The 24,492-nt window shown below is 46.2% G+C and overlaps 1 long non-coding RNA gene across 1 annotated transcript in view; it reads right to left on the minus strand.

Annotated features, from left to right (window-relative positions):
• The window catches only part of LOC136600972 (uncharacterized), a 260,202-nt gene that overhangs the window by 37,443 nt on the left and 198,267 nt on the right, over positions 1 to 24,492 (minus strand). The gene's annotated exons all lie outside the window — the stretch shown is intronic.

Raw genomic sequence — 24,492 nt, forward strand, 5'->3', positions numbered from 1 at the left:
ATCATACGTGGTGATAAGCCCCGCCCCCTGGTGTGTTGGCACTTTGTGATAAATAAGTGGGTTTTGGGTTGCACTTTGGGCACTCGGTCTCTAAAAGGTTCGCCATCACTAGTATCGACTGATCTGGAGTCTACAATGGGCGTTTATACTAGTGGTGTAATATTATCTAGAGCCCCCAAATGGATGCATGAACTTCCCCGACTGTCCTGCTCGGTATAATCTGTCTCCATGTACATATACGAGTTCTCCTCCCTGATGGCACCAACTTCACACGATAACAAGATCTTTGGGAATTATTCTTACACTGGATTTTGTAATTTTTCAGGTCTGAAAACCAACAGGACAAGAAGGAAGAGGAGACGGAGATAGTCTCAGGGACCGGCAATAAGACCGCAATAAGACCGCGACGAGGTAACATATAGCGCTAATGATATGTCTTACAGCAGCTACACTACTCCAGTCTATGAAAAGCCTTATGTGTATATATTTGTAAAGTTCTCCTAGTCTTCAGGTCCTTCCATATCATTCCTCTTCACTTCTGGGAAAAGTTGTTTTAACCCCTCAAGGACCAGGATGTTTTGTCCCTAAAGGACCAGACATTTTGGGGGGGATTTTGCCCATGTGGTGGTTTTACTGCCCTATTTGTTTTTTTCCATCAGCTGTCAAAATTAATTTTGCTGCATTTTTTTTCTGTGACATATAGGTCAGTTTTTAAAATATCCATCACTGATTTTTTTTTGCTGTTTTTGAATTTTGTTAGGGGTAAAAAAAAAACTAAAGAAACCCAATTTTTGTAAAATATATAGTTTATTTTTGAGCCCTTTGTAGCCTGTACAAAGGAGAATGTAGAAAATCACAGCGATATAATAGTTGTGTTCCCGCGATATTGCTGCGTTTTCTTGCGGCAATATCACCATTTTGTCGTGCTACGAAGTCGCACAACTTTGTATCGCTCTTTTGCCGGCATTTTCGGGGCAGCTTGAAACAAAAGTTCTACTCCTAAAATAGGCCCTAGCTGCATTTAAAAACAAACAATACATTACCTAACAGGCGCTCTCCTCCCCATACTCCAGCATACTTGTTTGCAGTCTTCAGGGGGGTCATAAATCCCACCTACAGGAAGCGCTCGCTCTGATTGGTTCTTAAAAGCCACAGCTCAGCCAATCAATGCAGAGCTCGATGAACCAATTACAGCCATTGGTTTACATCCTTTATAGTAGTATCTCCACCCTTTCCTTCTTTTGGATTTTATAATAGGTGGCACTGCCAAAGTATTGTAACATCTCCCGTTTGTATATTGAGGTATATAGTCACATTACAAACAGAAACCTCTCCCAGTGTGAACATCCACATGAGCTGACCGGCTTTCTAATAACAGGCGATGTCTGATTTGAAACACATGAGATCATGGCATCTAATGCTAGACAGTATAACAATGGGCGACCCATCACAGTGATTATATATAGTGGCATCTTGGGGTTATTGAGTTTGGGGGTTGTCGCACTTCAGTAGCCCATGTCCGGCCAATTCTGGCCTTACTGGTCCTTTAAATCTCTGCAACTCCATCAGCAGACTTTATCACATATAGCATTCCATCTTCAGCCATACTGGCTCTATACTGCTATATATCATGTGCATCAGTGGAAATCAACACTTGTCCACTCATCACTGGACTTCCAGACGCTCAGGACACCTCAGCAGGGCTGTACAGCATTTTCCTTATCCGCATCCTCCCTGTCATACCCACACAAGGGTTTTCTGTAATTTACTAGCAGAATGACTGCTCTACTGCCCTCTGCAGGCCATCTGTGCTACCACACTGCCTATTCCTTAAAAGAAGGTTTAACTAAATTGTCTTTATGTTTTCTTTCTGCAGGAAGTGACATTCCCCATAACATCAGGGGAGATGTCAAACAGCAGCAAATACCATCTGTTGCCATCAGCCAAGATCAAAAACCACCTGCTGCCAAGAACAGCTAATACCACCTGCAGCCACCAACCAACAACAGATACCACCTGCTGCCAAGAACAGCTAATACCACCTGCAGCCACCAATCAACAACAGATACCACCTGCTGCCAAAAACTCCTAATACCAGCTGCAGCCACCAACCAACAATAGATACCACCTGCTGCCAGGAACACCTAATACCACCTGCAGCCACCAACCAACAATAAATATCATCTGCTGCCAAGAATACCCAATACCAGCTGCAGCCACCAACCAACAATAGATACCACCTGCTGCCAAGAACACCTAATACCATCTGCAGCCACCTACCAATAATACCACCTGCTGCCAAGAACACCTAATACCATCTGCAGCCACCAATCAACAATAGATACCACCTGCTGTCATAAACACCTAATACCACCTGCAGCCACCAACCAAAAATAGATACCACCTGCTGCCAAGAATACCTAATACCACCTGCAGCCACCAACCAACAATAGATACTACCTGCTGCTAAGAACACCTAATACCAGCTGCGGCCACAAACCAACAATAGATACAACCTGCTGCCAAGAACACCTAATACCATCTGCAGCCACCAACCAACAATAGAAACAACCTGCTGCCAAGAATACCTAATACCAGCTGCAGCCACCAACCAACAATAGATACCACCTGCTGCCAAGAATACCTAATACATTCTGCAGCCACCAACCAACAATAGATACCACCTGCTGCCAGGAACACCTAATACATTCTGCAGCCACCAACCAACAATAGATACCACCTGCTGCCAAGATTACCTAATACCATCTGGTGCCAGCAAACAACATTGTTGGTTTTTAAGATTTATTTTTAGATTTGTAATTATATTTTATATTTATAATCCAACATCCTAAATTAAAGATATATTCTTTAAGTCCTGGAGCGGCTTCATTTTAATATTATTCCTTTATAGTGCTTATTTGTAGCAAGAGATTAATGTGGATGGACCCCGCACCTCAATAAAATGAAAGAAAAGAAGTAAGGGGGAGGAAGAAGGGCACTCTTCTTGGTTTCGCATTATAAGGGCCCATTCACACGGGAGCATTTACCATCTGGCTGCTCTTCGTGCATTTTACGGGCATCACACAGACCCATTATAGCCAATTTGGCTATAAACATAAACATTTTTTCACAAGGACTGATTTTCTTTTAGTGTAATCACTTAACTTAGCTGATACTAGAAAGGTATTTCAGGCTTATCAATCAGGTATGCCTAATTATCATTTGATGCATTGGAGAAGAAAACAATGAGACATACTTAAGTGATATTTCCAAGCTCTTCTGTGTTTATTGTTCCAATGTGAGAGGTTATATAGTGTGGCAACCCCCACAAGGTTAACAAGTCTACAGCATGTGTTATACTTCTCTCTTAGTAAAACATTACAAAGGTTAATTATGACAAAGCTGCATACTCAGTATATGATACCCTGTTAGTAAAATTTCTCTACAATGTGTGTCTTTTGCACTTGTACATCTTGCCATACACACAGCACAAATATTATGCACACAACACAACTGCATGAAATATAATTCAATAATTTCACAAGCACATGTGAAAACATTGCAGCATGTTCTATTTTGGTCTATATCACAGGCCAGAGTTGGACATGCAATATCCTCTACCTGTGGGGCTCTGACAGTTCACAGATGTGTGTCTGTGTGCTCTCTGGTGCATTTTGTACCAGAGAATCTCAGGCACAGTTCACATACAACCATCTGATTGGGCCCTAAAACCAATGTGCGATCACCTGGTACTTTTGTACATGATGGGCACAACTCCCACCTATTAGTACATATGATACATATTGCCACTACTAAACATCAAACTTGGGTTGATGAAGCAATGTGTAAAGACATTGAAGAGGAATGGAAAGCATTTTGGCTACAAATGTAGAAAACTTCCTGTGATGAGCATGGAGAAGCTGAAAGCAGGTAAATTCGATGGACTACAAATCCAGAAACTCATGAAAGACCAGCGATTCCAAGATTCAGGGATGTAAGTGATGAACAGTGTGAACGATCTCACCAGGAAAAAAAGATTATTAAAGAGCAGTACTTTAATAGAGGCGGGATTTATGAATTGGCCAATCATGGCTCAGCCAATTTATGAATCCGACTTCCACAACGTGATTGGTTCTTCAAACTCTTCTCAACTAATCAATGCAGAGCTGGATGAACCATATTGGTTGATCGAGCGTGGCATTGATTGGTCGAGTCGAGCTGGAGGAACCAAACAGAGACATCGCTTCCTGGAGGTGTGATTTTTGAATCCCGCAACCAGGAAGTGATCTTCTGTGGGTGAAAGAGGACTGCAGAATGGCCAACAGAGCTCAAGGGAACAGCGGGAGGACCTGGACCATACCTGCTAGGTAAGTATTCTCCTTTTTTGGGGGGAAATTCAGCTAGGGCTTATTTTAGGGGAGGGTTTAACCTGTTTTTTAACCAATTTTATCACAGACAACAGCAAAGCATCACTGACGCTACAAAATTGCATGAACACAGTTGTGATATCATTGCGATTTTGTAGCACCGATATGCCTGTATAACCGGAGCCTACACAGCACTGTCCTTTAATTCCAACTCCCCTTCCCTCTTTTCAGAAAAAAACTGGGAAACAGAACTTCAGGAGACCTTTATTGAGGACCAATGGCTTCTGTATGTCAGTTGGGTACTAAGAACTCTTGTTGTGCTAATTATTAAGAAGACGTTTATATAGGTGGCATCTACCGCTTGTCTCAAATGTTTCCTGGTACTTCTGGTTTGTGTTGGAGATGTTATGGACAGGTTGGATCTCTGCTACATATCTGGTGGTCATGTGAAATCCTTAAACCTCTATGGGATCAGATTTACTTCCCACTACATTCAATTTTGAATTGTGACTTCCGATGGGGCCCTAATGTGGCCCTATTATCAATGTTTTAGTGTCCAATCAAAATGTAGAATTGTACGACTTTTGGTTTCCCTGTAAGATCCGCACAACCCCCTAGTGAAAAATGTTGGAGACCAAATCCTGGGCATGAAAGATAAAAAGCAGTCAAACAAAATCCTGCATAAATAACGACACGTGGCGATTACATGTAATGATATAAGACGGTAAATAATATTCCACACTCATGATTGGTCCGTAGAACCACAACAACACTCAGCCTACAGTTGTCAAAAATGCTGGACTTTTCCTTACAAATGTCATCGAGCTGATGAGATATAAACAGATAGAAATCTTAAACCCGTACTAACATCCAATAAATGTGACATTGCTCCATACATCGGCCAAGGAATATCTCCTATTTTCATCTGCACAGAATTTCACCTTAGGCCTCCTTCCCACGAGCGTGACGGGCTCCGCCGCGTAATATTACGCAGTGAAGCCCGTCACGGCGCCCCCCAGAGCCCCTATGCTTACCTGCGGGAGATAGCGTGAAAACGCTTCCCCGCCCACCGCCGCCGCGTCGTGTGACACGCCCACCGCGTCACGTGACGCGGCCGGCAGTGTCACGTGACGCGCCGGCCGCGTCAAATGACGCTGCGGCGGTAGGTGGGGAAGCGTTTTTTTCATGCTATCTCCCGCTGGTTACAGCGGGAGATAGCGTGAACAGACGGCTTCCATTGACTGCAATGGAAGCCGTCAGCGCGTACAGCCCGTCCTCACCCACAGCAAATAGAGCATGCTGCGGGTGAGGACGGGAGAAATCACGGTGCGTAATTCCGCGGTGGAATTACGCATCGTGAGCATTGTGCTATTAGGTTCAATAGAACCTAATAGCAGGGGGCCACGCAGCGGATTTTTGCCGCGAATTTACGCGGCGTAAATCCGTTCGTGGGAAGGAGGCCTTAAGGGCTCAGTCAGACGGGCGTTTATTACATGCCTTTATTCACGCATGAAAAAAATCACATGACCGCGTTCATTGACACCCATACGTTCTATCTGTTGTAGGTGGGAATTTTATGCACATGTAAAAATCAGACGTGACCGCTCCTATTGAAAAGCATTGGTTCTATATAGATGGGAATCACAAAAAACATGCACAGCAAAAAACGCCCGTCTGACTGAGCCGTAAAGCAGCAGTTTGTGCTCCAGAGCTGCTCTTTCCATAACAGAAAATGCCTTCTGGGCCAACTAGTGTAGGTCAGCAGGGATCTGCCAACGAAGACGCTGCATTAGCACTCTTCTTCTTGAATGTGTGTGCGCATCTATACATACATGTCTGCATGTACACATGTGCAACTTCTTTGTATGCAGCAAGGAAAACACTGCCACCTGCTGTCCTTACACTACGCTACTGGGCTGCACTCAAAACCACAAGTGCTCAATGCGTTTTTCAATGCCGTACCTGTCAAACAGCTTGAAAATACATGTAAGAACCATGAGGACCGCCCACCATATAGAATACAGTAAAACTCATGCAGGGGAGTCACATAGTTGACACATTAGGATGTAGAAAACTGTTATTGATGTGTTACTATGAAAAAAAAATGGTACCGTGTTAGCCAGTAGAGACATAAGCCTGAGGAAGAACCCTGAGTAGGTTTGAAAGCTTGCTATATCATCATTTATTTTTGTGAGCCATTAAAAGGTATCATATCTATAAGATTACTTGGTTTCTCTTACTGAAAACAATCACATAATGTGTTACTAGAGATGAGCGAACGTACTCGTCCGAGCTTGATGCTCGGGCGAATATTAGGGTGTTCGGGATGCTCGTTACTCGTAACGAGTACCACGCGATGTTCCGGTTACTTTCAGTTTCCTCTCTGAGACGTTAGCGCGCTTTTCTGGACAATTGAAAGACAGGGAAGGCATGACAACTTCCCCCTGTGACGTTCCAGCCCTATACCACCCCCCTGCAGTGAGTGGCTGGGGCGATCAGATGTCACCCGAGTATAAAAGTCGGCCCCTCCCGCGGCTCGCCTCAGATGCGTTGTGAGTTAGCTGAGGGAAAGTGCTGTTGTGTTGGAGCTGCTGTAGGGAGAGTGTTAGGAGTGAGTGTAGGCTTCAAGAAACCCAACGGTCCTTTTCAGGGCCACATCTATCCATGTGCAGTACTGTGGAGGGTGCTGTTAGCAGTGTTGCCCTTTTTTTTTTTTCCAAAATCGGCTGTCTGCAGAGCATTGCGCCCTGCATTAATAGTCCAGGGACAGAAGTGGTGGTTAGGCAGGGAGAGTGTTAGGAGTGAGTGTAGGCTTCAAGAACCCCAACGGTCCTTCTTAGGGCCACATTTACCCGTGTGCAGTACTGTGCAGGCTGCTGTTAGCAGTGTTGCATTTTTTTTTTTTTTTTCAAAATCGGCTGTGCAGAGCATTGCACCCGGCAGTAATACTACAGGGAGAGAATTGTGTAGGCAGGGCCAGAAGACATATATTATTGATTGAATATAGTCAGTGGGCCTTTTCTTTACCAACAAAAGGGAAAAATTCTATGTGCCCTGCCTCTGTCAGTCCTCAGCGTTCTGTGTACGTGTGTGGTGGGTGGAGATAGTAAAAAATTCATACGCAGCCAGCTACGTTTAACAGCAGGCTTGCGCCAATTTATTTCCTGCCTGTGAAATTCCTTGCTCAGCTGTAGTTAATAACTCTGCAACACTAAAGTTCTGTGACACATTTGCAGGGGCACAACACAGTTATTAAACTTATTATTCATTGAATAGACGCAGTGGGCCTATCCTTTTAAAAAAAAGGGAAAAAAGTATATTTGGCCTGCAGGCTTGCGCCAATTTATTTCCTGCCTGGGAAATCAAATCACTGGTAATACAGCATGCTGAGGGGTAGGGGTAGGCCTAGAGGACGTGGACGCGGCCGAGGACGCGGAGGGCCAAGTGAGGGTGTGGGCATAGGCCGAACTCCTGATCCAGGTGTATCGCAGCCAACTGCTGCGCGATTAGGAGAGAGGCACGTTTCTGGCGTCCCCACATTCATCGCCCAATTAATGGGTCCACGCAGGAGACCGTTATTAGAAAATGAGCAGTGTGAGCAGGTCCTGTCGTGGATGGCAGAAAGTGCTTCGAGCAACCTATCGTCCACCCACAGTTCTGCGCCGTCCACTGCTGCAAATCCGAATCCTCTGTCTGCTGCTCCTCCTTCCTCCCAGCCTCCTCACTCCACTACCATGACACATGCTCAGGAGCGGGAACACTCCCAGGAACTGTTCTCGGGCCCCTGCTCAGATTGGGCAGCAGTGGTTCCTCTCCCACCAGAGGAGTTTATCGTCACTGATGCCCAACCATTGGAAAGTTCCCGGGGTCCGGGGGATGAGGCTGGGGACTTCCGGCAACTGTCTCAAGACCTTTCAGTGGGTGAGGAGGACGATGACGATGAGACACAGTTGTCTATCGGTGAGGTAGTAGTAAGGGCAGTAAGTCCGAGGGAGGAGCGCACAGAGGATTCGGAGGAAGAGCAGCAGGACGATGAGGTGACTGACCCCACCTGGTGTGCAACGCCTACTCAGGACAGGTCTTCAGAGGGGGAGGCAAGGGCAGCAGCAGGGCAGGTTGCAAGAGACAGTGCGGTGGCCAGGGGTAGAGGCAGGGCCAGACCGAAAGCGCACCCTCGCGCCATGCCACCCTGCAGAGGCCAAGGTGCTCTAACGTCTGGCAGTTTTTCACAGAGACGCCTGACGACCGACGAACAGTGGTGTGCAACCTTTGTCGCGCCAAGATCAGCCGGGGAGCCACCACCAACAGCCTCACCACCACCAGCATGCGCAGACATATGATGGCCAAGCACCCCACAAGGTGGGACGAAGGCCGTTCACCGCCTCCGGTTTGCACCGCTGCCTCTCCCCCTGTGCCCCAACCTGCCACTGAGATCCAACCCCCCTCTGAGGACACAGGCACTACCGTGTCCTGGCCTGCACCCACACCCTCACCTCCGCTGTCCTCGGCCCAATCCAGCAACCTCCAGCCGTCGCTAGCGCAAGTGTTAGAGCGCAAGCGCAAGTACGCCGCCACGCACCCGCATGCTCAAGCGTTAACTGTCCAGATAGGCAAATTTATCAGCCTTGAGATGCTGCCGTATAGGGTTGTGGAAACGGAGTCCTTCAAAAGTATGATGGCGGCGGCGGCCCCGCGCTACTCAGTTCCCAGTCGCCACTACTTTTCCCGATCTGCCGTCCCAGCCCTGCACGACCACGTCTCCTGCAACATTGTACGCGCCCTCACCAACGCGGTTACTGCCAAGGTCCATTTAACAACGGACACGTGGACAAGCACAGGCGGGCAGGGCCACTACATCTCCCTGACGGCACATTGGGTGAATTTAGTGGAGGCTGGGACAGAGTCAGAGCCTGGGACCGCTCACGTCCTACCCACCCCCAGAATTGCGGGCCCCAGCTCGGTGGTGGTATCTGCGGCGGTGTATGGTTCCTCCACTAAACCACCCTCCTCCTCCTCCTCCTCCTCCAACGCAACCTCTGTCTCGCAATCAAGATGTGTCAGCAGCAGCGCGTCGCCAGCAGTCGGTGTCACGCGTCGTGGCAGCACAGCGGTGGGCAAGCGTCAGCAGGCTGTGCTGAAACTACTCAGCTTAGGAGATTAGAGGCACACGGCCCACGAACTGCTGCAGGGTCTGACAGAGCAGACGGACCGTTGGCTTGCGCCGCTGAGCCTCCAACCGGGCATGGTCGTGTGTGACAATGGCCGTAACCTGGTGGCGGCTCTGCAGCTCGGCAGCCTCACGCACGTGCCATGCCTGGCCCACGTCTTTAATTTGGTGGTTCAGCGCTTTCTGAAAAGCTACCCACGCTTGTCAGACCTGCTCGTAAAGGTGCGCCGGCTCTGCGCACATTTCCGCAAGTCCCACACGGACGCTGCCACCCTGCGGACACTGCAACATCGGTTTAATCTGCCAGTGCACCGACTGCTGTGCGACGTGCCCACACGGTGAAACTCTACGCTCCACATGTTGGCCAGGCTCTATGAGCAGCGTAGAGCTATAGTGGAATACCAACTCCAACATGGGCGGCGCAGTGGGAGTCAGCCTCCTCAATTATTTTCAGAAGAGTGGGCCTGGTTGGCAGACATCTGCCAGGTCCTTCGAAACTTTGAGCAGTCTACCCAGGTGGTGAGCGGCGATGCTGCAATCATTAGCGTCACCATTCCTCTGCTATGCATCTTGAGAAGTTCCCTGCAAACCATAAAGGCAGCCGCTTTGCGCTCGGAAACAGAGCCGGGGGAAGACAGTATGTCGCTGGATAGTCAGAGCACCCTCCTGTCTATATCTCAGCGCGTTGAGGAGGAGGAGGAGGAGCATGAGGAGGATGAGGAGGAGGGGGAAGAGACAGCTTGGCCCACTGCTGACGGTACCCATGCTGCTTGCCTGTCATCATTTCAGCGTGTATGGCCTGAGGAGCAGGAGGAGGAGGAGGAGGAGGAGGATCCTGAAAGTGATCTTCCTAGTGTGGACAGCCATGTGTTGCGTACAGGTACCCTGGCACACATGGCTGACTTCATGTTAGGATGCCTTTCTCGTGACCCTCGCGTTGCACGCATTCTGGCCACTACGGATTACTGGGTGTACACACTGCTCGACCCACGGTATAAGGAGAACCTTTCCACTCTCATTCCCGAAGAGGAAAGGGGTTCGAGAGTGTTGCTATACCACAGGACCCTGGTGGACAAACTGATGGTAAAATTCCCATCCGACAGCGCTAGTGGCAGAAGGCGCACTTCCGAGGGCCAGGTAGCAGGGGAGGTGCGGAGATCGAGCAGCATGTACAGCACAAGCAATACAACAGTCTTTAAGGCCCTGGACAGCTTTATGGCTCCCCAGCAAGACTGTGTCACCGCTCCCCAGTCAAGGCTGAGTCGGCGGGAGCACTGTAAAAGGATGGTGAGGGAGTACGTAGCCGATCGCACGACCGTCCTCCCTGACGCCTCTGCCCCCTACAACTACTGGGTGTCGAAGCTGGACACGTGGCCTGAACTAGCGCTGTATGCCCTGGAGGTGCTTGCTTGTCCTGCGGCTAGTGTCTTGTCAGAGAGGGTGTTTAGTGCGGCTGGGGGAATCATCACAGATAAGCGTACCCGCCTGTCAACCGACAGTGCCGACAGGCTTACACTCATCAAGATGAACAAAGCCTGGATTTCCCCAGACTTCTGTTCTCCACCAGCGGACAGCAGCGATACCTAAGCAATACATAGGCTGCACCCGCGGATGGAAGCATCGTTCTCTCTCATCATCCAAAACGGGGACATTTCTGCTTCATCAATCTGTGTATAATATTCCTCCTCCTCCTCCTGCTCCTCCTCCTGAAACCTCACATAATGACGCCGAACGGGCAATTTTTCTTAGGGCCACAAGGCTCACTCATATAATTTTTCTAAACAATTTTTATATGTTTTAATGCTCTTAAAAGCGTTGAAACTTTAACTTGAACCAATTTTTCGTTAAACTGGGCTGCCTCCAGGCCTAGTTACCACTTCAGCCACATTAACCAAAGCGATTAATGGATTTCACCTGCCCTCTTGGTTGGCCAGGGCCAATTTTTCTGATGTACATTAGTACTGTTGATACAGCAATTTTTGTGGGCCCTCGCCTACAGTGTAATCAAATTAATTTTTAGCCCACCTGCATTACAGCTGACGTTACATCCGCTGTGTTGGGCAATGCAATGGGATATATTTATGTACCGCCGGTGGCTTCCTGGCACCCACCCATGCTGTGGGTCCACAGGGAATTATAAATGCATCTGTTTCCACTTCTAAAGAACCCCAGTCAGACTGGGGCATGCAGTGTGGGCCGAAGCCCACCTGCATTAAGCACAACATTACTACCTCAGCTGTGTTGGGCAATGCAATGGGATATTTTTATGTACCGCCGGTGGGTTCCAGGGAGCCACCCATGCTGTCGGTCCACAGGGACTTCACAATAGGGAGTTGTACCTGCCTGTGTCTATGAATTAAAAACCGCGGTCTGACTGGGGCATGCAGACACCTTGACAGAATGAATAGTGCCTGATGGTGGTGGCACAGGATTATATTTCTCATTGCTTCTGTACAGCATTGTGGGCTATCGCCCCGCCCCTTTTAAAGAGGGTCGCTGCCTAGCCGTGCCAACCCTCTGCAGTGTGTGCCTGCGGTTCCTCGTCATGGCAGACGCACTTATAAATAGACATGAGGGTGGTGTGGCATGAGGGCAGCTGTAACGCAGGAGAAGTGGCAGCGGAGTGTCATGCAGGCAGTGATTGTGCTTTGTTGGAGGTAGTGTGGTGCTTAGCTAAGGTATGCATTGCTAATGAGGGCTTTTCAGAAGTAAAAATTGTTGGGAGGGGGGGGGGCACTCTTGCCGCTATTGTGGCTTAATAGTGGGACCTGGTAACTTGTGATGCAGCCCAACATGTAGCCCCTCGCCTGCCCCATCCGTTGCTATGTCGTTTCCATCACTTTCTTGAATTGCCCAGATTTTCACAAATGGAAACCTTAGTGAGCATCGGCGATATACAAAAATGCTCGGGTCGCCCATTGACTTCAATGGGGTTCGTTATTCGAAACGAACCCTCGAGCATCGCGATAATTTCGTCCCGAGTAACGAGCACCCGAGCATTTTGGTGCTCGCTCATCTCTAATAGAAACCAGTCAAACAAAATCCTGCATAAATAACGACACGTGGCGATTACATGTAATGATGTAAGACGGTAAATAATATTCCACACTCATGATTGGTCCGTAGAACCACAACAACACTCAGCCTACAGTTGTCAAAAATGCTGGACTTTTCCTTACAAATGTCATCGAGCTGATGAGATATAAACAGATAGAAATCATAAACCCGTACTAACATCCAATAAATGTGACATTGCTCCATACATCGGCCAAGGAATATCTCCTATTTTCATCTGCACAGAATTTCACCTTAAGGGCTCAGTCAGACGGGCGTTTATTACATGCCTTTATTCACGCATGAAAAAAATCACATGACCGCGTTCATTGACACCCATACGTTCTATCTGTTGTAGGTGGGAATTTTATGCACATGTAAAAATCAGATGTGACCGCTCCTATTGAAAAGCATTGGTTCTATATAGATGGGAATCACAAAAAACATGCACAGCAAAAAACGCCCGTCTGACTGAGCCGTAAAGCAGCAGTTTGTGCTCCAGAGCTGCTCTTTCCATAACAGAAAATGCCTTCTGGGCCAACTATTGTAGGTCAGCAGGGATCTGCCAACGAAGACGCTGCATTAGCACTCTTCTTCTTGAATGTGTGTGCGCATCTATACATACATGTCTGCATGGACGCATGTGCAACTTCTTTGTATGCAGCAAGGAAAACACTGCCACCTGCTGTCCTTACACTACGCTACTGGGCTGCACTCAAAACCACAAGTGCTCAATGCGTTTTTCAATGCCGTACCTGTCAAACAGCTTGAAAATACATGTAAGAACCATGAGGACCGCCCACCATATAGAATACAGTAAAACTCATGCAGGGGAGTCACATAGTTGACACATTAGGATGTAGAAAACTGTTATTGATGTGTTACTATGAAAAAAAAATGGTACCGTGTTAGCCAGTAGAGACATAAGCCTGAGGAAGAACCCTGAGTAGGTTTGAAAGCTTGCTATATCATCATTTATTTTTGTGAGCCATTAAAAGGTATCATATCTATAAGATTACTTGGTTTCTCTTACTGAAAACAATCACATGATGTGTTACGCAATGACTCAGAGCACCGCCAAGCATTGGCAAAAGTGAATAAAGACTGCCTTCTGAGCAGTAGAGTCCGTTACGTTTTACCAACAAGTGGTTACTGATAGCCAAGGTGCCATCCAGTTTATTGAAAAGATCCTGACCTGGTGTTTGGCTCTGCCTGGCTTGCACCAGTGTTATAGGGTATAGATGGCAGAATAAACCAACCCATGATACCGGAGGTACTGGTGCATTATGTCTCCACCAGCAGAATGGGTGGAAACCTGGATTGTGCGGCCTTAGTTAAAATGCACACCCACAGCTTGTGATTGGCTGGGCGAGACTTTCAGGACTAGGTGTATGGAAGCAGCAGGCCGTCGCCCCCGGGTTACTCGCTGGCCGGCTACTGCTGCTTGACCGTGCCAACGCCACCAAGACCGAGAAACTCCTGAAATCGGATCTCTCTACCAGTGTTGGTATTTGTAGGCCGAAAGCTCCTAGAAGCGCCTCCGCCACTCGCCCTGCGCCCGCTTGTGATCGTTGGCCTCAACATTGTTAACGGCGCTCCTGCCAAACAGCAGCTGTCAGTCCTCCCCAGAACCAGCCACCACAGCGCAGGAAGGGGTGCTCATCACATGTAAGGTGCTACGGGGGCGTTACGTGGGTGCTCCCTGTCACTTTGGCTGTCCAACCTATGTCTCCAGCCCTTGTTCCGATGGAGACATAATGCACCAGTATCGATACTGGAACAGTATGAACTGACCAGCAAAAATACCAACTCTAGAACATCTGAACCGTTTAAAAGTAATGAACTTACCAACTGTGACTGAACCTGCAGTGAGCCGAACCGAGAGAGTCCTGAGGCCTATATGAGACGCTCCAGCGAGAGAACAGGAGATGTTGCTACAGTCAAGAATGACCTTCGTCAGTGAGTGGCAAAAAATGAGCTGAGGCCCAAGGTTGCCAACACGGGTACAGGTAGATGCCCAGGGCTGGGTTGCAGTGGCAGGTGGTACAGGAGGCTAATGGACAATGAACCTAGGTAGGAAACACCAGAAGTGCCCAACTGAAAGAGGTCCATAATCTGAGCGAATGATGGAATTTCTGAAAAGTGTGGACTGCCATGTAGTTCGAGCCCATAGAAGTTTTGGGGTTCATGAGGGAGCAGAGCTGGACAATAACTTCTTTGCCCATTGGTTATCAGTCATGCTGGAGAACTTAACTTTCAGGAACCATGATCTAGTTGAGAGTGAGGTGGTGTGCTACAGCCAAATGCAGAGCCTACGAAGCTACTGGGCCACAGCAATATACCAGTATGATAAAATTTAAATTTTATTCAGTTGTTTACAGTAAAGGGGGCATTGCTGGAGTATTGGGCTATAAAAACAGTTGAGGTTAGCATGCGAGGCCACTTTGGTAGCAGCGTGTATTCATCTGGTGATGACAACAAGAAAGAGGAAGAATTTTTTTTCACCCTACCCCCTTCCTAGCATAAAGAAAAAAAGATATGTATCAGAACCAAGCTTATAACAAATACAGCCTAGAACCAAGGCCAGTGCATGAATACAGCACCTGAACCAAGCTCTTAACATAAATATAATAGAAAACCTAATTGATTGTGTTGTGGGAGCGCCTGTGGGCTGACAGTGGTGCCCCAGAACATTAGAGGGGTGGAGACAGAGCCATGAGGAGGATGATTCATGTAACTCCACAAGACATTGTCACATGGAAGTAAAACATGAACTGGCCAGGCAGTCCTAAGGGGGGAGATTACCTACAGCCATCTGTTTTCGCCCTCACAAGCTGGTGGCTGTTACCCTGTGCGACTGCCTGGGTCGCATGTAGCTAAGGTCGGCCATTGTCGCATATTTAAATGTCAACAATTTTGTAGCTCCTTATGGCTCCAGCACACGGGCAGATTTGACTTGCAGAATTCGGGGCCGGCGGCTGTCCCCAGATTCCACAGCAAACAATGCCCATTGCCTCTTATAGAGAACCGCTGCTTCCTGCACACGAACGTAAATTTCCGCTTGTGGCAGGAAAATCGCAGCAAGTTCTATTCTGTGCGGATTTCCACATGGAAGGCTTCCTTTGAAGTCAATGGAAGCTGTAAATCCTGCAGCTCTTCCGCAGTAAGCACTACAGAAGGGTCGTGGGATCCGCGTCATCGCCTAGTGATGGCGTGGCATAATCAGTACTGTGTATGTGCGCCAGTGAGATGGCCAGCACTCCTGCAGTACAGATAAAGAAGAATCCGGACAGGTAAGCGGGATTACCCACTGGGTACAGGGTCAGATCCTGCTGCGCAATCCCAAATGTCAGATTCAAATCTGTCGTGTGCAGGAGGTCTTATACTGGAACCAAAGACCGAGGCCTGATAACATGAAGATGGGGACAATCAAAAGTGAATTTCATATACTGTATGAAGATGAATGGATTAATTGAAGCAATGGAAGGTATTTATCATCTCATTATAGTAAACTCATTGATTTATCTTTGATTCCTCTAGTCTCACCTGAGCCCTTCAGGTCTGTCTTTACCACTGACGACCAATCTAATGTCTCACGGTGATTGTAGGGGCACCTTCACAAGGTACATACATGTTGTGTGAAGAGCTGGAAGCATTGGATGACCGACTGTCTGTAAATAGAGACTTGTACCGTTTATAAGCAAGTGAATAAAGGTGATTTTCATCCTGTGCATTGAATGGTTTGCAGTGTAATTTACACTTATTCTTCTGTGAATATCACTGATGGATATGAAGATCGTAAAAACAGAACACAACCCTCAACCCTTCCCGCTGCAGCCCTTTTTTTCTACTTTTTTAAAATTTCATTTTTCTTCCCCACTTTCAAAAAAATCATAACTTTTCCATATTCTGGAGTAGAGAGAGAAAGCATAGGGGCACATGGGGGCACCTTCAGCCCTCATGTGTTGAAGATGGAAGAGGGGGAGAGGTTTCCCGAGCGCAAGAGTCCACATAAATTGTAAGTGAGCCCTCAAGAGAAAGAGTGAGCAACCAGTGAGTAAGATTTTCTCAAGGCCCAGTGCAGAGGTACTCCTTCTTCTTCTTCTTCTTCCGGTGATTGTAGTGGCATGACACCTTCACAAGGCACATACATGTTGTGTGAAGAGCTGGAAGCATTGGATGACCGACTGTCTGTAAATAGAGTCTTGTACCGTTTATAAGCAAGTGAATAAGGGCGCCCACCCACTGGCGTTTGCGATTTTCGTGCGTGAAAAACGCAGCGTTTTCGGCGCGTTTTTCGCGGCTTTTTCGCGCCTTTTCCATTAATTTCCATTGACATTCATGGGTGCATTAGGAGAAAAATAAGGACACATATGCAACTGACAGTTCCTATGTTAAAAATCGCAACGCACCGCAAAAAAAAACGCCAGTGGACAGGAGTACATTCAATTCTAATTGCTCTTGAGAAAAAACGCAAAACGCAAAGAAAAAAAAATCGCCAGTGGGTGGGCGCCCTAAAGGTGATTTTCATCCTGTGCATTGAATGGTTTGCGGTGCTATTTACACTTATTTTGTAGTGGCCTAGTACATCCTCTCCTGGCCCCTCCATAAGTGTCATATATGTTATGTCTTGTGTAGGTTCGCTGTGCAAAGTGTCTCGTCTTTGTTATATGGATTGCACAGCTACAGCAAATGGTGAGTGAAAAGTTTGCAAGAGACTGGGATTTGCCTGCAATGTATCCATTTATGTCCTGTCATGTGGTACAAGTCAGGTTATAGAAGTGCGTGTGAGAGCAGCAAAAGGGGCTTCCATTCCTGCTGGTTGTTGTGGAGAGAGAGTGCTAGCCACATGGGGGTACCTTTGACCCTCATGTGGTGCAGAGAATGGAAGACAGAATTCCTGATGACCCCTGTTCCAGGAATCGTGGAGGAGAGCAGCGACCCTACCCCTATCCTCCTCTAGAGAGTTCCCCTTTCAGGAGCGAATCCTGTCAGATAACTTGACCTGCAGGACCGGTTTCATCCTGTGTTTCCTCCCTAACCTCCAATCTACTGTTTATTGCCTGCTCGTCCGTCTCCTGTATTTTTGCTTTATACCGAGTATATTATCAAGTAAAGTTTTGCCCGGCCCTGACCGTTCCCAGGGTCTGAGGTGCTAAAAGTTACACAGTTGTGGACTCTTTCTTTCTCCAATACCGTTGGGAAGGGAATGGTGGCGTCACCCGTGACAAATCTACATTCCTGTTGCATGTTTATTGGCCATCCCTGTTCCCCGGGTGTCTGGAAGAGGCCCTGCGGTGCTCAGGCTGAAATCGCATACAGCCCTCTGGGAAGGAGTCTGGTAAGAGCCATCATGATGTGTGACCCCTCTGCCCTCCCAGCTCCTCGGTGTGACCCTCCTGCTCCTGTGCGGACCCCCCGGATCGCCGTAATTTCAACTATTCTTGTGTGAATATCACTGATGGCTATGAAAATCTACAGTAAGAGAAGAACAGAACAGAGTATTTTTTTATTTTAACATTGCTGCAGCTGTGGGGTCTTATTTTTTTGTGGAATAACCTGTAATTTTTTTGTCCTATTTTGGGATACATCAATAACTTTTTGATTTTTATTCAATTCAATTTATTTGCTTTTTATTCAAATTTTTTCTTGGAGACTCGTTGACCACAGAAGTGTAATTCTGGCATTGTGCTTTTTTTTCACCCTGCAGGATTGATAATGTGTGATATTTTAATAAATTGCACAAAGTAATACCAAGTTTTACATTTTAAGTATTTTTTGATGAGATTGGGAAAATAGGTTTCTTTAAAAACTTTAATATTTTTATTGTTGCAATAATTAAAAATTCTTTAATTTATCTCTACTTTATTTAGTCCCCGGAGGGACAAAGAACTGCAAAGGTTTTAGAAAATGCTGCAGTCAGAGTGCCTTCAAAACAGCATCAATTCTTCTAGGTACACTTGTACACAGTTTTTGAAAGAACTCGGTGGGTTGTTCCAATCATCTTGGAGAACTAAGCAGAGATCTTCTGTGGATGAAGGCTTGTGAAAATCCTTCTGTCTCTGGATGTTTGGGTCATTGTCCTGCAGACACCTGGAGTTTTATAAAACATTCTTTTTCCCACTTCTGCCTGAAACCTTTACAGTTCTGTATAAATCCACATTAACACATTTTTGTGGCTATTAGGCCGCTTTCACAGGGCGACAAAATCATGTGATCTTCTTGTCATGTGACAGCGCTACAAACTGCATGTATGTGAAGCCCATGCTATCCAATGGTTCCTTCACATTTGCGATGTTTTGTAGCCCATGTTTCCCGGAGGAGCCTTCCTTTTTGTCGCTTCGCATCGCACGAAAATGCGGATCACATCGGAGGATCATTGGTAAAAACCCTAAATGTTTTTGACATTGTTAGTAAGATATGGATTCCGGCAGCAGTAGACTTATTCATGGTGGCAGAGGAGCCTTCATCTCCAACAGATATCTATGAGGGCTGTCTCACGTGTATCATCAGGGTCCATCAGAAGGTCCTCTGATCCGTCAGCACTCCAGTAACGGTAACTACCGGCCCCCATGATGGCCATGTTCTAGCAGGAATCCTCTGACACAAGACTGGTCGTAGTAGGAAGATACAGAGATGGATGCTTCATGTTTACTGCTTGCTGTGACATCACACATACGTGTACACGGCTGCATGTAAGGCTTCTATGAGGTCACTATGGTCTTTGGTTCCAATCTGTGATGTCACAGACGCTGCAGGTATATGTAGTGGAAACCCAATATATCTATATTCCGGACTGTGGACCTTTGGTAGTGGACAGTGAACCTGTATTTGTACGTTTAACATTCTGTATAACAGATGACATGTTGCCTCCTGTTCTGATACAAATATAGATATATGTTCTTACATTTATGCAATATCTCTACTTCCTTTGATGAAACATCTTTTTCCTAAACTCTGCTGACAAAGATGAAATTTAATATAAACACGCTATATTTTTCCATCTGTTTTATAACTTTAGAAGAAGTAAAGATCAGACAGATAACCGCAGGTTAAGCAAGTACCGCTTATAGAATACCGCAATAATAACCCAAGCAGTTTTACTGGAAACTTATGCAAATAACACGGGGGGTTTGTGCAATTAATAGTTCAAGCTGTAATATCCAATCATATCGAAGGAACCACACGTGGGTCCAAGACAACCCACTCATCTCGTTCACCACCTGATGGCCAATCACAGATGACCGGAGGATGGAAGAATTGCAAGATGCTTATCCAATAATTAAACAATACGTTGTATCTATGTAATCTTTGACCTGCCCAGATGGGCAGATATGTTAAACTCTTTTAAAAGAGACTGCGCGCCCAACATTAAAGCAGAATTGAGGAAGCTTATGCATGCTGTACCTGTGTCAGTGTGAAACCTTCTTATGCGCATAATCAATTCAGAATTAATCTGGAAGGGTGTAAACATTCCTAATTGATCAAGTCGGTGGACACAAAAGGAAATCCATGACATATATAAAGTGATGTTACAGTGAGATGAGCTCATTCTGTACAGAAAGTGAGAAAGAGAAGAGAAAATGTTCATGAAATTGATATTAGTGACTCTGCTGCTATTACCATCAGTGCATGCAGGTCCAATCTTCAGCACAAAATATAAAGGTAAGTACATTACTGCACAAGGGGTTAATCCTAGCATGGGCAGGTGATATGAGCGGAGAGATCTAAGAGTACAGCTTAATAACATATAGATTAGCTGTATATACCCCGTTTCCCCCGCAAATAAGACAGGGTCTTATATTAATATTTGCTCCAAAATATTTTTCTTTTTTACATGTATGGCTGCCGGGACACTGTTTACATTGACTTTTGTTTTTTTAATTAACTGTTATTAGGGCTAATTTTTGGAGTAGGGCTTATATTTACAGCATCCTCAAAAATCCTGAAAAATTATGGTAGGGCTTATTTTCTGGGAAACAGGGTAGTTAATAGTATTCTCTCCGTGCTGCAGACACTCACTACTAGATGTAGAAGAAGGGGGTTCACTAGAGATAGAGGGGTTACCGGCTGCTTCTCATTTTGTCAGTAGAGTTGTTCCTTATTAGATGTGGGTGCGTCGCTTATTATGGGAAGAGATGGCATTGGGAAGTCTATGGGACTCTGGGTGATGTTCTGCTGGGGAGCCTTGGGTTCTGGCATTCAGGCTAATGTTACTTTAAGGGCTTGTACACACGACCAAGAATCTTGCAGGAGTTTTGTACAATGCAAGACACGCAAATCCCACACAAATGTGAAATCCATTCTTTTGAACGGTCTATTCACATGAGCGATTTTCCACTCATAGTAATGCTGAGAGGAAATAAGATCGCAGCATGTCCTATTATTGGATGTTCCCGCAGGAGGAATCGCCCATTGTTTCCTATGGGAGCTCGAAAAAATTCACATGCACTTTATTTCCATTGCAGCCCATGGGAAGCTCTTGGGATCTTTTCTCACATGTGAAAATCACAATCTCACAGAAGTGATGGAATCTTTAAGCAAAAACTCATCGGCTCGTAGTGAAAATCGCAAGTTGCCAAGTTTGATATTGGGCGGAGTCTCTTGTCCTGATATGGGGCACCCGTGTAAATGTAGCCTCACACATACCGCTGTTGGTGCGCCTACACATTGTCTGCATACATTGCAGGTGGGAACTATTCTCCATATCCCCAATGTATCAGCCCAACACATTGTAAATATTTCCTTGTAGTGAATAGCTTTCACTAAAACTGGCCTAGATGGTCGCTGGCAATGTGTAAGAGGCTGGCATGGCACCTGTATAAGTTAGTGCCCCCTGTGAGCCCCTGGACTGTGGCAGGGCAAGATGTGGTGCCCAGTGGGGGGGACGCAGGCGGCTGAGGAGAGCGTCAATAATGTGCTGCATAAACTGCTCATTGGGGGCGGGGGGGGGTACAGGAATGCCTGGTGCCTTATTGTACATGCTGGGGTACAAGGATCGGTAGGAGCCGCCCATCCTTACACCCCAAATAACAACTCATTTTGGAATCCGCAGTTGTAATACTAACGGCCTAATGAATAAAAGGCAGATTATTAATAACTTCTCTTGTTTCTTCTTTTCTAGATGTACCAAGAAAGAACATAGAAGAGACGCCCACCATTATAGACCACATAGAGTATAACATCAGGCTCATATTACCAGCTCTGGCCCCCTACTTCTTGGTACTCGTATATGGGGTGGGCAAGTGTCTCTACGAAAGACACAAGTAAGTACTGTGAATAATACTTTTATCAGCTGCACTGCAGTCTACATAGGAAATAGAACATCTTCACATTATCACATTATCACTACTAACGACCTCATAAATAAAAGGCAGATTATTGATCATTTATATTGTTTCTTCTTTTCTAGATGAACCAAGTTAGAACATAGAAGTAACAACTAGTGCAATAGACTGGATAGAGGATAAAATAATCTTTATTCTACCGGCTGCTGCCCCCTACCTCTCGGCAATTGTATACTCATTGGACAAATGCCTCTATTTGCTGCAGAGTGTAAACCATAAAAACAAGACCTCCGAAAAGTGACGGAATTTCTTTTTTGCACCCATTTCACTCCATCTTTTTAAAATGGAGAGAAAAATTTGAAAATGCAAAAAAGGTCCACGTCCTTAAGGGGTTAACGGGTATATATTAGTGCACTGTACACTTCTTGGGGCTTGTTTTACTGCATGGACTCACAAGGTGACTTCTAATTTTACTACTTTAAAGAAAAAAGACTGATGAATCCCCAACAGATGACATCGAGAGCGGAGGATCATCCAAATCCACAGAGAGTAGCAGCGAATCCAACGGAAAATGCAGCATAAATAATCTAATCCATCCATCATCCATCCATCATTCATCCATCATCCATAGTTGTAATACTAACGACCTAATGAATAAAGGCAGATTATTAATAACTTCTCTTGTTTCTTCTTTTCTAGATGTACCAAGAAAGAACATAGAAGAGACGCCGACCATTATAGACCACATTGAGTATAACATCAGACTCATATTACCAGCTCTGGCCCCCTACTTCTTGGTACTCGTATATGGGGTGGGCAAGTGTCTCTACGAAAGACACAAGTAAGTATTGTAAATAATACTTTTATCAGCTATTCTGCATTATCCGGACGATTTCTTGTGTGTTAAGACTTTCCTGGAGGAATGGAGGGGAAAACAGAGATTGGCTGAGAGAGTAGGAGGCGGGGGATATCAAAAGGAGGGGAGGAGAATGAGGGCCATCTTTGAGGAGAGGAGCAACAGAGAAAGTCCATCTCTCCCTCCTGATATATTTGTAGGTGGGTGTGAGCACTTATTGTCATCGCAGTGTTGACAAGTGGGGGGTCCTTGGAGTCGGTGGAAATTGGTTTGGGAGGAGTTGGCTGGACACAGTCTCACCTGGTAAGACTCCCTCCTTGTGTAATTTGCTGGTGCGGTGTGACTTGGCTAGTGGCAGGGAGCAGTAACCCCCTCCAGCCGTAAGTCATAGTAGTAGTAGCCACCCAAGGGCGGCTTGTGGTGCTCCTCAGCCTGTCGGTACGGTGGGGGCAGTGTTCCCGGTTGGCAGATTTGTAGTACCAGATTTTTGTGGCTCCGAGGACTCCCCCTCTTATGTGATATAAAATATGTGGTGTTTTTAGTATGTTAATAAATTGGCTGCTGTTGTTTGTCGTTATTTGGGGAGGTGTCATGGCAGCACCAGAGGGGTACTCTGGCCTCCCCGGGTCATGTCACAGACGCTGCAAGTATATAAAGTGATGTTACAGTGACATTAACTTATTCTGGAGAGGCTCACTGTCTATACAGCAAGCAAGAATACCCCAGGGGAGAATGATACTCAAAATGTTACTAATGGCTGTGCTGATATCAGCATCAGTGCATGGAGGTCCTATCATTGGCCAAAAATATGAAGGTAAGTGCATTACAGGTATCTACTGCACAAGGGGTTAATGCTAGCATGGGCAGATAATCTGAGAAGTCCAAGAGTTCAGCCTAGTAACATGTAGATTAGCTATAGATAGTTAATAGTATTCTCTCTGTGCTGCAGACACTCACTACTAGATGTAGAAGAAGGGGGTTCACATAAGCGATTTTTCGCACACAGCGATACTGAGGGGAAATGAAATCACAAGATGTTTTATTTTTGGGTGCTCCTTCAGAGGCAATCACCCATTGCTTCCTATGGGATCTTGAAAAAAAAATCACATCCATGCAATGTGCATGCGAGTGATTTTTTTTCATTGAATTCTATGGGAAGCTCTTGTGCTCTGTTCAATGTAAAAATCACAACTTCACAGAAGCGATGCAATTTTCATTGTGAGACGATGCATTTTTGTTTAAAAATTGCATGTTGCCAAGTTTGATATTAGGCGGAGTCTCTTGTCCTGATATGGGGCACCCGTGTGAATGTAGCCTCACACATACCGCTGTTGGTGCGCCTACACATTGTCTGCATACATTGCAGGTGGGAACTATTATCCATATCCCCAATGTATCAGCCCAACACATTGTAAATATTTCCTTGTAGTGAATAGCTTTTACTAAAACTGGCCTAGATGGTCGCTGGCAATGTGTAAGAGGCTGACATGGCACCTGTATAAGTTAGTGCCCCCTGTGAGCCCCTGGACTGTGGCAGGGCAAGATGCGGTGCCCAATGGGGGGGACGCAGGCGGCTGAGGAGAGCGTCAATACTGTGCTGAATAAACTGCTCATTGGGGGAGGGGGTGTACAGGAATGCCTGGTGCCTTATTGTACATGCCGGGGTGCAAGGATCGGTAGGAGCCGCCCATCCTTACACCCCAAATAACAACTCATTTTGGAATTAGCAGTTGTAATACTAACGACCTAATGAATAAAAGG

The sequence above is a fragment of the Eleutherodactylus coqui genome, unplaced genomic scaffold, assembly GCF_035609145.1.
Source record: "Eleutherodactylus coqui strain aEleCoq1 unplaced genomic scaffold, aEleCoq1.hap1 HAP1_SCAFFOLD_36, whole genome shotgun sequence".
Taxonomy (NCBI): Eukaryota; Metazoa; Chordata; class Amphibia; order Anura; family Eleutherodactylidae; genus Eleutherodactylus; species Eleutherodactylus coqui.